A 17,882-nucleotide genomic window follows, 5' to 3' on the forward strand; every position below is an offset into this window, starting at 1 on the left:
GGCATTTTTCTAGATCCCGGCTTGCTCTGGTCTCTAGTTAACCTACGACTGAGAGGTGTGAAAACGAAATGTGATTCGTTTTGTTGGTTTCCAACCACACTTTTCTGGCTGGCTGTACTCAAGAAGAATCAGTCCAAGAGACTATTGGGAAACTGGCCTGATAAGTCTGTTCATGGCAAGATAGTCAATTACTTATTGAACCAGATATACAAAAGGTAGACGGCTCTGCTGTGGTCTAAGCTGCCAAAAGTCTGTGATCAGTGGTAACACCTGGCGTTCAGTAAGAAGTGTTTCAAACATTGATCACCTGGTCTTCTCCCAGCACATTTGCTTCACAATATTCAGAGCCTTACAAGATGACAAAGTAATATGCTAACATGGGAGGGATTTTTTTTAACAGCTTTATTGAGATATAATGTATATGCCGTACAGTCCACTCATCTAAAGGGTACAATTCAGTGGTTATCTGGTACATTACATTATTCATTTTTCAAGTTGTGGAAATACATAATATAAAATTTGCCATTTTAAAGTATATGATTCAGTGGCATTAATTCCATTTATAATTTTGTGCCACCATCACCACTGTCTGCCTCCAAAGCTTTTTCATCACCCTGAACAGAAATTCTGTAGTAGCCCCCCATCCTTCCCTGCCCCCCCTTTTGGTAACCTCCAGACTACTTCTTGTCTCTGTGTATACCCCTAGTCTAGATACTTCGTATGAGTGAAATCATATGTTTTTCCTTTCACATCTGGCTTATTTCACCCAGCATAATGTTTTCAAGATTCATCCACAGCATGCATCAGAACTTCGTTCCTTTTTTATGGCTGAAGGGGTAGTATGTTCTCATTTCCTTCTAGTTTTCCCCCTCCCTTAAATATACCTTAATTTCTAACCCAGGCATGAAAGAGTCTTCAGGAACTTTTCAGCCTCCTGGCATTTTTATATTTATTTAAAGTATGAAGAGACTCAGGGAAGTCTTTATTTTCAGTTAGTTCTTTAAAGGCAAGTGCCATTGATTAATCTTTTTTAAAAATCTTTTTCTCCTTAATGTCCAGTCCAAGTCCTGACCTAGGGCAATTATTCGACAAATTTATCCTGAGATGGACAGATTTATAGGTTTTACTTTTAGGTACCAGGAAAGAGATTTTAAATAACATGATCTTTATGTTTTAGTTCTTTATTTTCTGGAGCAATGGAATTTTCTTTTGACATTAAAACTGCTTGCTGCAATTGTTTCTCACTCCATAGAATCCCTAAATATCAGGTAGATGTGTTATATAATACAAATATTTATCTGTGACATGTCAAAAGTTAGCTCAGGAAATCCGACAATGCCTAGTTCATAGTAGTTTAGAGAATACCTGATGATGTTGGTCATTGAGAGTGATCAGAGTGTCCCCAGCTGCTAAGCAGTATGATGTGAAATAAGTCTTTTCAGCTCGTAACTTCTCTTGGACCTGTCTACCTGGTGATTCTTTCTCAGTACTGAGCTCAGAAACTGGAAGTAAGGAAACTGAAGGCAAAGGTGGATTTGGGTGATTCACAGTGTTCACCTTTAAATACAAAACGTAACTATGTTTCTGCCAGTTCTGTCCAAATAAGCAAGGATGCATGGGGGGAGAGAGGGGAGGAGGGACGCGGAGGGGGCAGCCCACCATCCAGCATGCTAAAGCTGTGCTTTTATTGTGCTTTAACTATTTCAAAAGCTGTGAAGGACATGAGAGGAAAGATGAGGAATGCAAAATGCCCTTTGAGTAGGACTTGGAAACCATCAAAGGATATCTCTTGCTGTAGATGATTGCCACACCCAACTTTCTCAATCCCAAATCAGGAACAAACTTTTGCACATTTTAATTTGCAACCAAGTTACTTGCCTTGTTGAGTGAAATCATGTCCATTTTAGTGCATGCGCTGTTTCAGAAATTCTGTTCTTGGGCGAAGCTCCTGCGAATGCCCGAAAGACTGGGTCGTGTCACCCATTTGCAGCTTGGCAGAGGCAGCACGCACTCTTCAGGTTCCCTGTGGTCCTCCCTCCTTATCTGGATGACCAGCCCGGTTAGAGCTCCATGGCTTGATACTCTCTAAATCCCCCACGCCCAGTGTCCTACTTAGGGTAGGTCCTCAATGACTGTTTGACAGCAGAGCCTTCAGAAGTATGAAATGCAAAATGTTGTCGAGTAAGGAGACTGTTTTTTATGGACGGCCTGTATAATCTATCCTGATGCCTTATAAGTCACACCAGGTACTTAAGTTATTATTGCTTTTCACATTTCAAAGGCCTACAGATTACCATTGGCCTCAATATAAAATAATAATTTCTGACTGTAGGACTCTACACCCTGTAGTCGAAAAGAAAGCCCTTCCTTCCTCATTTCTCAGTGACAGCCTGTAATCATCTCTGAGTAATTTTTAAGATTCTTTCTAAACCACCACTTCCTTCATTATGCCGGCCGGGGAACAGCTTCTCCTTGTGTTGAATGGAATGGTTCTCATTCCTTCCCGAGCTCCACCACCCACCTAGTGAGGAGAGGTAGCTGTAAATCTCAGCCAACTTTCTTTTCCAACGATCATGCTGGGAGCAAAGTCCGATGATGAAGTCAGCTCATCACCAAATATTTACTGAGGACCTGGGAGAAGGTTCATGTAGCCATCAAAGAGAATATGACTTGAATTCTACCGAGACCTGGTTTTTCATTCAGTTCCAGCCTAGGCTTGAAGGACCGGAGATCAGGGGTGGATCTGGGTTTCTGTCCAGCCAGAACATGGCCCATCTCCTTCTTTAGGACTGGGAGCAGTTTAAGGTATCCTCGTGAGGCTTCTGTAAATTCCAACTGGAATTTTTAACCCTACCCCATATACGGCCTACCAACTTCAGGCAAGGTAAAATGAACGCTGAGCAACTGCACATCACAGCCTGTGGTATGGCTTATTTATAAACTAAAATTGTTTTATCTTTGTAAACCAAAATTAAAATTCACTCCATTTTATAATTAGTGATAATGACTAAATATGACAACGTTTTAAAATAATTTACTGTAATACTCTGATCTCTACTAATTTTACTTAGTTTAGATGAGCTGTGTATCCCTTTCCCTGTATTTACCCGTAATTAACTATGTAATTACCACTTGATAATAGCCCCTTATTTTAGTTAGAATAATCTTGAGTCTTATGATTCAATAAATATTCACTGAGCAGCTGCTTATGGATAAGGCCAATGGGCATGCTGGAAAGATAAAAGAATTACTAAGGCTTCTCCTTTTAAAAAAAATGAAGCCTAATTGACATAACATTCTATTAGTTTCAGGTGTGCAACATAATGATACGATATTTGTATATATTATGAAATGATCACCACGATAATTCTAGTTAATATCCATCACCACAAGGACAGAATTTTTTTTCTTGTGATGACAACTTTTAAGATCTATCTGAGGCTTATCCTTGACCCCCCAAAAGTGTTTGTGATCCAGAGAAAACAAATGTAAAGAAATGCAACAAATACAATATGAATAAACAGAATTAAATAAATGGTAAATGGATGTTGGAGGAAGAAATGATTAACTTTAAGAGACAATATCACTTCCCAAGTAAGTAGAACTTGAGTTGGGCCTTCCAAACCTTTGAAGATACTTTCAACTCTGAAACTGGGACTAATAGAAAGTAAATATTTGCTCTTACTGCACTTTTAGCCTTTTTTCACTCATGAAGGTTCTACTAAGTTAAAATGAAGTCTTGAAATTAATCTAGTTATAGACTGTCAGGGGCAATTATAGTACAGAAGCAAATTCAAAGACCTCGAGTGCATTGTGATGTCCATACTTAAGAAGAGAGGGAAGGGCATTGCAAGGGCAGGCACCAGCCTGAGCAAAGGCCTAGCGGTATGAAAGGCCGGTAGTATTTGTGGGGAATACTGAGTGGTCCAGTATGGCCGCAGTACCCGGCCAGACCCTAGAAGGCTCACTGCCAAGATAAGGAGCGTTGAGTTGATCCATAAACCATGGGAAACTAGATCAAGCTTTCCTGGCAGAGGGTAACCTACATTCTGAGTTTTAGAAGAGAGCCATGTAAAGAGATGGTTTGAGGAAGCAAGAAATTGAACTTAGCAACTTAAGGAGGTTATTGCAATGACTCAGGCCAAATCTCTGAAAGTGACAGCGTGGAGAGAAAGGATGGAAAGAAGAGACATAAACTTATCTGATTCTATTTTATGACCTATGCAAAGTTATTACAGCTTTTGCTTATTGTCTCAATGATTGTACATGTGGGATTTTAATTTATGGAGGTGGCTGAGTGACAACACAGAGAGACTAATGCCACTGAAAGAAGATTTTTATTGTTTACATTTCCCAAGAAGAGGGGCCTGGCATGCCACGTAGAGCCATACAAGGAAGCACCAGTGCTGGTCAGAGGCAGAAAGAAGTGCAGGGAAAGCCTAGGCCAGGCCTTTACTGGGCCTCTAATGGGGCTGCCCATGCAGGGCAGGGCGGGCCAGGGCCAGCAGCTTAGGACTGGCTAGTTTGAAGAATTCCAGCTGGCCTGGGGGCAGAGGGGCTTCCCTGCTTGTCTGGGCCCTGGCCCTGGGGTGAGCAGGGCAGGGGAAATAGGGCTTTTGTGTGAGAGATAAGAAAGTGGTTCCAAGCATGGGCTGTGGATCACAGAGGAAATATAAACAACTTTGGCTGTTTGTTTGGTCCTACAATTAATGGATATTAAATAGATGAATACAGAAGCTAAGAAAACACAAGTTTGAAAGTCTCTGTCTGTAATAGGGATACTTGGCTGAACGCTTTATATGCATTAGCATTTAGTCCTCTCAGCGATCTGCAGTAAGCGCCACATTGTCCCCATTTCACACATGACACGACTGAGACCCAAAGGGGCTCAACAGTTGACCCAAGTTCGTACAGGTAATGGTGTTTCCAGCCGGATTCAACCCTAGGCATCGTCACCTCCAGCCCCTGCTACTAAGCTCTGCGCTTCATTGCATGTGGTCTTCTCTGCTTGATTACTCCTCACTCTGGGCTCAGAATGTGAGACTAGTCCTGTTAAAAGGGTGTGGTGGAAACTTGTAGATGCTTCCCCAGGGCTCACTCCACTGCGGCCAGAGGTGGAGTCATATGGTGCAGTCTCTGTAAGTCTTTCTATTCCTACCTGCTTTGTCAGAATAGTGTGAAGATGTATTTGCATACTGGTGGCCTACCATTCAGCATGTCATCTTAAAGAAATTAAAAAAAAAAATGCGTGACTTAAGCACTGTCTCCTCCCTTCCTGGAAACTGATTCTTAACTTTTGGCTTTTCTCTCTCCGATCATTTTAACTCTGGGACTTAGAAGCTCTTGTGTCAGCAAACAAAGCCCTTGGCAGACTCTTTCCTCCCTGGTGTCGTGAGCCAGTGATCCAAATTGCCTACGGAAGTCTCTGCATTCCCTGGGATAGACCCGGAGGTCCTGCATTAGTAACTAGCCCGTGTGGTTGTTGTCCAGCACGGTTCCTTGGTTCAGCCAGCCACTCCCCGTGAGGTCTGTCTCTTCACAACTGCCATGGCTTTGTTTTCTAACATTTGGCTGCCTTCTCATCCCCTCTCTCCATACATCTTCATGCATCACTTCCACAAAGAGCCAGCTCAGTGCTCAGCCTCTGTGGGAAGGCGTCCACAGCCACGTAAATCATGCAGCCACATCCATGAAGCATCTACTTTGCACAAAGCCGTGAGGGGGACACAGAGCCATGAGTGGTCCAGGTCAGGATCTCAGGGAGCTTGTGACTGCCTGGAGAGGCAGAGTACAATGGTAAAGAGGTGCAAACAGCCCCCTTCAGAAAAGGGAGGCCATGTCACACAAGTTTGAAAGTCATTCCCCACCAAATTGGTACCACTTTATGTACAGCTATTGCTTCACTCATCTTCACCTTTCTGTGTGATAGTTTAGTTACCTGGGGGCTGTCACTCTTCAACTGGACTGTGACCCATCAGAGAGAAGTCTCGTTTTTAAGAGCCTTTGCAGAAGGAACGTGGTAGAAATTCCTGTTTTCTACCCACCATTAGTCCAGTTACATGGAGACAGTCCTGTCCTTGCAGACAGGGCCTTGCTGTATGGGGTCAGTATAGCAGAGGGAGTGGACGTGTCAGCCCCAGAGTTAGACGTCTGGTTCGTATACCAGTTGTACCACTTCGTAATTAAATGACTTTGACAATTACTTCGCCGCTCTCTGCCTCATTTTCCTCAAGTGCACAAAAGGGGTGATAGCAATACCTATCTTTTAGAGTTGTTCTGAGAATTAAATAAGTCGATTGTTTTAGGTTAAAAACAGTACCTGGCACGTAGTAAAAACTCATTGTATGTTAGTTATTAGTTATTACTCTGTGGTCCTCATGGCTGACTGGTTCCCATCTTTTTCTAGTCAGTTCCTAGTAACTGGAGCTGCCTTACCCTTACGAGTCATCACTTTCATCAGTCTGCTAGTAAATTTTTAGAAAACCAAAGTTAAAAAACTTCAGCATACGCATTTCCCCTGGAATACTAGCATTTCATCAGTATTTTATTATTTCTACATTGACATTTTAACAGCCAACAGTGGCTTAGAAAAGAATTGGGAAGACATGCAGCATCTGTTGGTCTCCATACTGGAGTTTCTGTTGTGTTTTTGTTTCCATGTGAACTTTATTTTTTCAGAAGTTTATAAGCCTTTTGCTCCATGGTGAGATTCAGCAACAAGTTTCCATTCCAAAGAACAATATTTGTCCTACTTGAAAATCAACCCTGGTTTCCATTTTCTTTACAAAGAAGTAATGCTCAATGCTTTATGCTTCCAGAATTTGAATTTAGCTTGATGTTTTCACAAATGTAATTTTTTCATATTTGATCACTTTTTAAAACTTCTTAAAAGCTGCAAATATAGCACATCCTTTGGGGGGTTTTTTGTTTTGTTTTGTTGGTGGTTTTGTTTTCTTGGTTTGGGTTTTTTTTTTCTTTTTTTCTTTTTCTTTTTTCTTTTGATGTTGAGTTGTCGTTAGTTGGTCTTAGTTTGAGAAGAGGGTGTAGAAGATGTTAGGGGTTCACTAGAAGTATGTCTCTGACCTATTGACTAGGATCCTAAACTGCAGAAAGTATTTCTGCCTTCTAGAGAAAACTTCTGACTCCTCTCTTAAAATGTTCAAGTACGGGACAGTGGCTAAGACCACAGATTGAGATAGAATCCTGACTCTCGTGCTTCCACTTGTGTACCTTTGGACTTGTTCGCCAGCTTGCCTAAGCCTCAACTTGCCCATCTTTGAAATGGGGACAATCAAAGTCAATGCATTAAATGTTCACAGTGGTACCGAACAAACCAACATGAGTGATTGTGGTTTTGCAGAGGTCTGACCTGAAAGTTTCTGAACTCTATCTGGCCATTGAAGTTTTCTTGAAAACAAAATGTGCCCTCCTTGAATAGAGATCTGTGTGAAAATGTCTGTAAAGTGACCAAGTACACTGAAGTCACTCTGGTCAGGAAGAAAGAGGGGGAAAAACATTAAATAAAAATTCAGATTTAGAACCTTCACCTTAAAAACTGTTAACTTATCATTTTCTTGGCCACTTTTACAGTCGATCAAATGAATCAGGGAGCTCTTTATGTAAGTTATGCAGAGAGTACAGAAAACTGGTATTAGCCTCAAATAGTGTCTGAAGCTTGGGTTATATATCAAGGTTGTGATGAGCAAGAATTCAGATCACAGAGAATATTTTAGAACATCTTCCCTCTGTAAATATTTTTAAAAGCCCATATATCTTTTAAATTATTTCTTTGATAGCTTAAGTTGAAAGTCTAGGAAGTCTGGTAGCGGAATTCATGCTAAAACCAGGAGATGCCGCTGGTAGGAGGGGTGGAGTGCTCTGTGCATGAAGTCTTTTCTCCTGTCTCCCCGAACCCCGGGGCCACTTGAAGGCCTGCAGGGATGGCAGGCTGCCAGCTCTGGAAAAAATCTGCAGTTTTCATTTGAAATCAGAGGATGACATTTAGACACTTCTTAATCTTGCAGTAAACACTTTAACTATCTAGTTACATACACACACACGCGCGCGCGCGCACACAAATGCACGCACACCTCTCCCCTCCTCAGGCAGCATTAGTGCTCGGTCCAGTGGCCTGTTTCCCTTCAGCTCCATGGATCGCACTATGCAGGTGTGTTTCTGAGCAACAGCATCTCTATGCAAAATGCATCAAAGGAATCTTTAGCCAAACGGGGTTTGAAAAATGAATCACTGATTCATGAGCATCATTTTACAAGGGCTTTTTAAGTCCAGAGATAGAAGAAATCATCAGTGCAGGGAACAAAGGTCTCAAGGTAAGTACTCTGTGTGTGTTGAGATTGAGTCCACTGGTGGTGTTACAGTGGTTTCAGAAATCAAAGTTGAAAGCTGTTACGGGAGCTTTACCTGTGATTTATTAAATAGAAGATTTTATTGTATTTCCAAGAATAAAATTACTTTTGAACCACTGAGAAATTATGCAAAAATTATGCTATGGCCAATGAAAAATTTCTTGGTTTTGATTATTTTGGTGGGTTCTAATTATATATAGGTTTATGTATATATGTATATATAATATGTATATGTACACATATAGTTAACTATGTGGGTATATATACATGTATATTGTGCTAAATTTTGCTTAAGATTATTTGTAAATCATATATTGCTATCAGAAGTATTTTGAATATATGAATACTATTAAGCATTTAAAAATTTCTCCAGAATATATGTGATGATTTGATTCTGAAAGAGTAAGGATCATTACGAACAATTTGTAAATTCTCAAGCTTAAAAATATGAATAACATAGTAAATTTACGATTACCTGGGCCACAGGACAGTATGGCATGCTGTAGGCAACGGAGACAGCCCTGAACTCGGAGTCCATCGACAGCTCTCTAGCTGCGTGCCTTGGGCAGGCTGTTTGCGCACCGTCTCAGTGTCCTCAGAACCTTTGAGGGGTGGCTGAGCTTAGGGCCCCAGCTCTTGAAGGAAGGAGTCCTGGGTGGGCGGGGGAGGGCACAGAGTGGAAAGATTTCAGGACTCTCAACTGGGAAGTGAGCCGAGGTGCCCGGGGACTGAGGAGGTGGAACCAGTGTGGTCCAGGACAAGCTTCTCCTATTTCAGAATCTTGCCTAGGGCTGACCCTGGAAGAGGGGAGTTGCAAGAGTTCTGTTTGGTCATTTAGAATTCACGTGACCTCAGCCGGGGTCATCAGCTCTTAGTGTACCAGTGGGAGCCAGTGTGGCTTCTCCCCCCGGTGAAACATCTGTTGACTCTGGCCAGCCTCGCTGGGGGGAGATGGGCATAGACGTGCTGAGGGAAAATGCTGTGCTTTGTTTCCTAATACTGAAGAAACCTTCTTAGGGTGAAGAATACAAAATGTCACCACACTGTTACCTGCTCAGGAAAGTAGCTCTGGTCCTTTTTGACAGACCTGGAGAATTTGCTTCTTACAAACTTCTGAAGATATTTTGTTCTTCCAGTGGCCTGCTGCTTCTTTTAATTAATTAATCAATCAATCAATCAATTTTTATTTCAGCTAAAGAGTAAATGTATCAATTTTGAAAGATAGTTACTAGTTAAGGAAGTTGTTGGCACGTTAATGGTTTGGCTGCCTAACCTCCCTAACATATTATGAAGGTGAGATACAGAAAAAGACCTTACGTATTCCAGCTAATTGAAATATTCTGTTATACCATGTCCAAATACATATATAAGAACAGAGTATGCTCAAGGAAGGATATTCTGGGAACCTTTAAGGAGTTGATCAGACTAATTATAATGAATATAATAACAATTACTTGTAATCTTTAGAAATATAAAAAAGTCCAGTTACTTCCTACACATCACTCCAAGCCAAGCAACATAGAAAAGTCTAAAGCTCTTCGTTTATCCTTGTACAACAGTCGCACAGATTGTGTGTGTGTTTGGTCGGGGTTAGGATTTGTGTGCAGATCTTGAGTCCACTTCTCACTTGAAAAGTCCAGGTGGCTTCACTTACAAGCTTTCATGTCTATAGATGACTTGGAAAACAGGTTCATCTGATTATAATTGTTGAGCTCAGTCTGAAAAGATGTTTCCTGTTCTTTTTTCAGGAGTCGTCTTATTCATACACTTATGTGCCTAACTAACATTTATCTTTTCCTAGAGGCTAGAATACGTGCAATGGCGAATTTCAAAGTAGCCTCAGACGGCAGTGATTGTGGTCATCGCCTGTAAGGCTCCTTTTAATTTCTTCTCTGTTCTTATGTCCTTCACGGCTAAAATGTAACTGTCCTTAAAGCTGGTGGCGTTTGACTGTACTCTGTGGACTGGCGCTATGTCAGGGTCTTGTCACTGTGCTATAGTCAAACGTGGTGTTGGCGCTGGGGGACACTGAGTGAAGGACACAGGACACCTCCTTGTACCTTTCTTTTTGCAACTTCTTATGCGTTTATACTTAAGAATTTTTGTTCAAATTTAATGTAACTGTTCTCTAAAACACCTACCTGAGGTCTCTAGTGCCTGAGCAGGTATTCCAGTAAGATGCTTTGATTCAGTAAGTGACTACCAAGTATTAAGTCCTGTAAGGTTTTGTGAGTAACAGATAATTGCCTTGTAAATGCAGATGTTCCATAAATCCTTCTGGAAATCCCTAAATCACCTTGCTAATGGGGACGAAAGACCTTTGGTTATGAGGTCTGTCTACTTAGGCCGTGCCCTTGGGCCCTACTTACTTGCCCAAACAAACAGGCCAATCCCTGGGCTCTCTTAATAGAAGCAGTAATGTTGAGAGTTAGCTGGCGTTCTGTGAGCACACAGTATGTGCCAGGCTCGGCCATGCCTTACACTCATCAGATCACTTAAGCCTCAGATCGCTCCAGAATGGCACAAAAATGAAACAAGTTTAAATGTGGCAAGTTTAAACAATCATTAACTAGTGTCCCTACTTTCTAAAGAGTTCACTTTACAAGGAATCGTAGTGCAAGGCAATGCATCCTCTTGACTGAACAAATAAACACAAAACTTTCCTTTTGATTTATAATGCAAACAAAAGAAAGCTTGGAAATTGTCTAATCATCCTTCTTTTCTGAGAATAAATACTGGCAGTTATCCATGACCCCTGCTTTTTGCTAATTTATGCTATGTTTAGTATTGAAAGAGCCAAATTTTAGATCACAAGCTTTGGTAAATAGCTCAGGGTGAGAAGAATATTTATGATCGGCAGTGATCAGGTTTATATTGTTTCAGATTGGTTATGTGTGGGGGTAGGAGAGAGGGTCCTAGCCAAGTCCCAATATTATAGTGGCTCATGGTGTAATATACCTGCCAGCAAGAAGCTTCCAGACGTCTCAGCTGAACTGAGCAGAGGTCAGCATTCCCTGCCCGTGCTCAGGGCTGCTCCAGCAGGCTGGCCCGTCTGCCTTGGACTCTCCTATTACAGAGCAGCTGGTATCCACCACTTACTGGGAAGCCGTAGAGTGAGGAAAGTAGAAGCCTTATTCTGGCTCAACCACAAACTAGGTCATTGATTCTCTTTTTCTTTCTTTTTTTCTTAATGTATAGTTGATTTACAGTGTTGTGTTAGTTTCTGGTGTAGATCAGTAATTCTTAAAACATGTTCCTGAGACCAACAGCATCAACACCATCTGGGGACTTGTTAGAAATTCTCAGACCTTAATCCCTGGCCCACAGAATCAGAGACTCTTGGGGTGGGACCAGAGATCTGTGCTTCGCAGTCCTTCCAGGTCATGCTGTTTGAGAATCGTGAGGTTAATAACCTTGGATGAGCCTCTTTCCAAGCTTCACGTTCTTCTTCTGTAAAATGGAAGACTTCTCGTAAGCTGCTTCTAGGGCTCCCCTCTCACAGCTCCAAGGCACATATCCCAAGCTCTCTGATTCTAGAAATCTGGAGTGTAAATCTACACACCTGGAAAGTATTGCCTAGTGAGTGAGAGGACAGGCTCTGAGACCTGACCGCCTGGGTTCAAATCCTGGTGCCTTCCCTTCGTTACACTACACACCCAAGCCACCTACTGAATTGTCCTATTTGAAGTGTTCTTCCTCCATAAAGTGGGGGTGATCTCGCCTGTGTCCTAAGGGGCTTGTGAGGAATTATCTAACACATGTGGAACAGCACCCAGCCCATAGGAAGTAATGCATGCATTAGGTATTAGCAGACCCATCTCTCTCCCACTGAAAAATTCTGGAACTTTAAGGATGGGAGTTGTAGCTTAGAGAGCGTTATTTCCCATGCATGGGCTGTATAATAAAAATGCTCTTGAGCACTTGCTAAAGAAATAAAATAATAAACATGGTAAAAATGTCTATTCATAGGGAGGCTCCACATGTATGTCTAGGGACGGCATGAAAACTGAATTTATGAAGAATCAGCAGTAATCCTTTAGGAGGGCGTTAGTTGTGGTTACAAATCTGGCAATGGGCATGCTTATTAGAACTGTGATCGCTTCCATCTTATAACTGGGGAAAAAATGAATAAAATGAGTTTAGACTTACTTGTATTTGGGGTTCTTTTTAGTCATTTGATTATTGTCTGTTCATAATGGGAAGGAAACTAATCTGACTGGATGTCTGTTAGGTGTCATGCACCGTGATGGATGTTTTATAAGTGTCACATCAATTAAATCAAGTGGTAATCCTGTGAAATAAGATGATTCCTGATTTGAAAGATGTTGACTAAAATTGAAGTTCATGACCCTACAGTAAGTTATAGATCCAACATTTGAAAGTAGGTGTCTCTCACTCCGTAATTCACCCTTTGGCATCACTAACTTAGCTCTTTGTTATACTTTTAAGATACAAAACTAAGCTTTCAACAAATGAGGCATGGACATTGTTTGTAACTTCACAAGCACAACTAGACAACTCAGTGGTTGTCGAATGCTGTAGCGTACGGAGCATCTTCTGAATGGCACTGGGAACCTCTCAGCATCAAAACTGCTTCTCTCATTCGCACCTACAGAACTCAAAGGACCTTACCTAGGCCTGTGTTTTGATCATCACTCTTCCCCTCTCTTTCTCGGCCATCAGGTGAAAAAATGACCAGCATGCGTGGATAGGGGACCACACTGCTGGGGAGAGGAAGCCACACCAGGTTTTCTGTCTCATAGTCAAGAAAATCATACTGTTCTTTTCTGCCTCTCTCCTCCCCTCCTCCTTCCCATGATTTTATTCAAAGTGAAAGCAGGTTAGGATACACAGATTATCTACCAGAGGGGTTTTTGATTTTGACTCAGTTAATACGTAGAATTTTATTCTGTTCATTAGGAAAGCTCTATTCTGCTTGAAGAGAACTTTTTGTAGTGTAAAAAAAAGTCAAGACATGTTCTGCTTTTTTTTTTTTAACCTTAATTTGGAGGTATGGTAACCTTCTTGGGGCACAGCTGTGGGGCACTCCACCCTGGAAATATGTAAGAATCGCTTTAAGAAAAAAAATTCTAGGGCCCTGGTCTCACCCTCCGCAGAATATACTGTTGTTAAAACAATGCTTGATTAGTGTTTAATACCTTGATTTTTGAAGACTTGTGGATTTCGTGTAGCATTTTAACGTAACTGAACGTACTTGGTGCCCTTGGATCTGCTTAAACACTGTTTTTATCCCTGAAAATATAACTAAACTACTTTCAAGTGTTTTCAATTCGGCTGACTTAGTTGAATCCTCACTCTAGTCACTTTAATGAGTTGAAAAAAGAGAGTTTAACAATAGCAAATATTTATTTCCTACTGGCCCTTGAAGTTCAGAGGTTAAAAAACCCTCAGTGGTCGATGGTGCAACTCCATTTTCACCTGTTAGGATGTTGAAAATCAACCTGGGTTGATTCTTCAAAGCGAGAGAGGAGATGGACAGGATCCCAAGTGCAAACCCACTGGTACCCACCCGGCCACCTCCACACAGGCGCCTTAGGCTTGGGGGATATCTGCAGCAAAATGCATGCTTAATTTTACCTTTGGCTTCAGACCCAAATCTTCATCTGGACTCCTTACAACAAAATTGGGCAGATCTCAAGTGTGTCTCTAGGGCCCTGCTTGTCCTTTCAGAACAAACCCAAATAAGGAGACTGGGGGGCTTTTCCTGCAAAGCGCCTCACCCTGGACTCCAACCTGACTCCCCACTTCTAATATTCTGTTCCTCTCTTGGGGACCCTGACTGTTTGTGGTCTCTATTTTATCACTGACTCCATAAAGCGTTTCCTCTTCGGGGTGATGGAATAGGGAGGCTGAGGGAGGAGTTGGGGGGCTGGCGTGGCCTTGAGCTCCCCTGGAACAATGGTTCTCCACTGTCATAATGCACACAAATCATCCAGGAAGTATAGTCACCAACGTTCATTCTGGGTTCCCATCACTGAAGATTTCGATTTAGTGTTCTTGGGCAGGTCCCAGCACCTTGGTTGCTTGTTGAAAATACAAACTGATGGTGATTGCATTAATCAGCTCAGGCTGCCATAACAAGATTCCATAGACTGGGTGGCTTGAAGCAACCGACATTTCTTTTCTCACAGTTCTGGTGGCTGGAAGTCTAAAATCAGGGTGCCCGCAGGGTGGCTTCTGGTGAGGCCTCTCTTCTTGGTTTGCAGATGGCTGCCTTCCCACTGTGTCTTCACGTGGCCTTTGCTCTGTGCAGAGCAGAGAGAGAAAGCAATCTCTGCTGTCTTTTCTTCTTTTTCGTTATTTAAGTTTAGAGTGTACAGCACCATAATTCAACATCTGTATGCACTGCAAAGTGGCCACCACCACAGTCCAGTCACCATCAGTCAACATACAGTTGACTCCTTTTGCTCATTTTACTCATTCTCCAACCCCTTTCCTCTCTGGTAACCACTCATCTCATCTCTGTATTTGAGTTTGTTTTTGCTTTATTCTGTTTGCTTGTTTGTTTCATTTTTTTAGATTCCACATATGAATGAAATCATTTGGTGTTTGTTTTTCTCCATGTGACTTGTTTCACTTAGCATAATACCTTCAAAGTCCATCCATGTTGTTGCAAACGGCAGGATTTCAGTCTTTTTTATGGCTAAGTAATATTCTGTTTTATATATCTATCTATCACATCTTCTTTATCCTTTCATCAGTCTATGGACACTTACAGATTGTTTCCATATCTTGTCTACTATAAGTAATTCTGCAATGAACACAGGGGTGCATATATATTTGCAAATTAGTGTGTTCATGTTCTCTGGGTAAATACTCAGAAGTGGAATAGCTAGATCATATGGTAGGTTTTGAGGAATCTCTATACTATTTTCCATAGTGGCTGCATCAGTTTACATTCCCACCAACAGTGTATGAGGGTTCTAGTCTTTTCTTCTTATAAGGACTGCAGTCCTATCACATTAGGGCCCCACCCTTATGACCTCACTTAACCTGGATTACCTCCTAAAAGGCTCTATCTCCAGTTACAGTACAGTCACATTAGGGGTTAGGTTTTTACCATGTGAATTTGGAGAGAGGGGGGTGCACAGTTCAGTCCATAACGGTGCCTTAGGGGGTGTTGAGCCAAACCTGGAAAAATGTTGGCTTTGGGTAGGTACTAACAACTGCTGATTTCATTCAGCAAACTCTTGATTTACAACACCATTATGATAACTGATGTATTAAAATTTATAAATAGATTGAAATCTCTAAATGCCTACAAAAGAATGAAAAGCAAAGTATATGTTGAAGGTATGCCAACAGAGCATTCATTTTTATCAACTATCAATGGTTTAGCTCATCTTTAGAACTTTATCCCCCATTTTTAAAATTGAAGTACAGCTGCTGTACAATAGTATATGCTACAGATGTGAAATACAGTGATTCACAAATTCTAAAGGTTTTAATTCATTTATTGTTGTTATAAAATATTGGATATATTCCCTGTGTTGTACAATCTATCCTTGCAGCTTATTTTATACATGGTAGTTTTATCTCTTAATTCCTACCCCTACGTTATCCCTCCCCCCACCACTGGTAACCGCTGGTTTGTTCTATCTGTGCATCTGCTGCTTTTTTGTTATATTCACTAGTTTGTTGTATGTTTTAGATTCCTCATGTAAGTGGTATACTATATAGCATTTCTCTTTCCCTGTCTGACTTATTTCCCTTAGCATATAGCTCCCAAATCCATCCATGTTGTAAATGGCAAAATTTCATTCATTTTTATGGATAAGTAGTATTCCACTGTGTATATATATCACACCTTCTTTATCCATTCATTTGTTGATGGACACTTAGGCTGCTTCCATATCTTGACAGTTGTAAATAATGCTATGAACATTGGGGTGCATGTGTCTATTCAAAGTAGCGTTTTTGTTTTTCACAGATGTATACCCAGGAGTGGAATTGCTGGGTCCCAGAGTAGTTCTCTTTTTGACTTTTTGAGAAGCTTCCATACTGTTCTCCACAGTGGCTGCACCAATTTCCATCGCCACCGACAGTGTACGAGGGGTCCCTTCTCTCCACGTCCTCACCAACATTTGTTGTTTGTGTTCTTTTTGATGATGGCCATTCTAACCTGTGTGAGGTGGTATCTCATTGTGGTTTTGATTTGCGTTTCACTGATGATTGACGGTGTTGAGTATCTTTTCATGTGCCCATTGGCCATCTGCATTTCCAGAGGAACTTTTTTTTTAAAAAGGAGATCATGGAATGGGATTTATTGATGTGGAGGAGAAAAAGAAACCCCTGCTCTCTAACACGTTCTTGTCATGGGGTTTCCAGAGGCTCATCCCAGAAGAGACGGGTACCAGCCTGTCCTCTTTTGGCCTGAATCGGGGTTTCCTAGGCCTTTCTCTGCTCTGGCCCTCACCCTGGATGCCCAGCGGGAGATGTGCGGGAAACATGTGGCCTCATAAGCACACTTGAGAACCGTGAAGAGAAACACAGGCGAGCTAAGTAGCCTGAGGTCTATTAGACTTGCTTGATCCCATCTCAGTCTGCAGGAGCTTTTTCCCTCAGGGAAGCTTTTAGCTTTCTGCTTTTCTCCCACGTCGGGATTAGGGGAAAGTCGTTGGTTTTGTTTTTCTATCCCCCTCACCCACTCCCTTCTTCTCCGGCTCCTGAGGGAAGAGATCATATATCAGAGACGTTTCTTCTTCAGAAAGGCTTGGCTACGCCCGCAAATCCTCACTGAGGCCCCTGTGTATTAAAATTTCTATCTCCAGGGTCCAGAAAGAAATAAACACGGGGATGGGGTGCAGGATGGGTTTTTTTCTCCTTTCTAGGAAAAATGCTGATGACTAACTAATGCCTCTGGGTATCTTCTTAAATGCTCAGTGTCAAAATGAATAAATGCTCTTCCTAGCGAGGCAGGACTGCTTACTTCTCTTTTTTCTTGTCCATAAACCCAGTCTTAACAGCCCTTGTTTATTCTGATGGGACTAGGATCCCCAGTTGTAAGTCTTAACTTCTGTTCTATTATTTTTTAAGGGTACCACAAAACTAATGTTTTATGAGATTAGGATATCTGTGAATTGTATTTTTTTTTATCAAAGTATAGTCAGTTTACAATGTTGTGTTAACGTCTGGTGTACAGCACAGTGATTCAGTTATACATATATGTATATACATATATTCCTTTTCCTATTCTTTTTCATTATAGGCTATTCCAAAGTATTGAATGTAGTTCCCTGTGCTCTACAGTATAAACTTGTTGTCTATCCATTTTATATGTAGTAGTTAATATCTGCAGATCCTGAACTCCCAGTTTATCCCTCTACCTCCCCTTCCCCCCTTGATAACCGTAAGTTTGTTTCCTATGTCTGCGAGTCTCTGTTGTTTTGTAAATAAGTTCATTTGTGTTGTTTTTTTAGCTTCCACATATAAGTGATATCATATGGTATTTTTCTTTCTCTTTCTGGCTTATTTCATTTAGTATGATAATCTCCA

At 41.4% G+C, this 17,882-nt stretch overlaps 1 protein-coding gene across 2 annotated transcripts in view; it reads left to right on the forward strand.

Annotated features, from left to right (window-relative positions):
• The window catches only part of PLEKHG1 (pleckstrin homology and RhoGEF domain containing G1), a 211,015-nt gene that overhangs the window by 90,566 nt on the left and 102,567 nt on the right, over positions 1–17,882 (forward strand). The window lies entirely within an intron of this gene.

The sequence above is a fragment of the Vicugna pacos genome, chromosome 8, assembly GCF_048564905.1.
Source record: "Vicugna pacos chromosome 8, VicPac4, whole genome shotgun sequence".
Lineage (NCBI taxonomy): Eukaryota > Metazoa > Chordata > Mammalia > Artiodactyla > Camelidae > Vicugna > Vicugna pacos.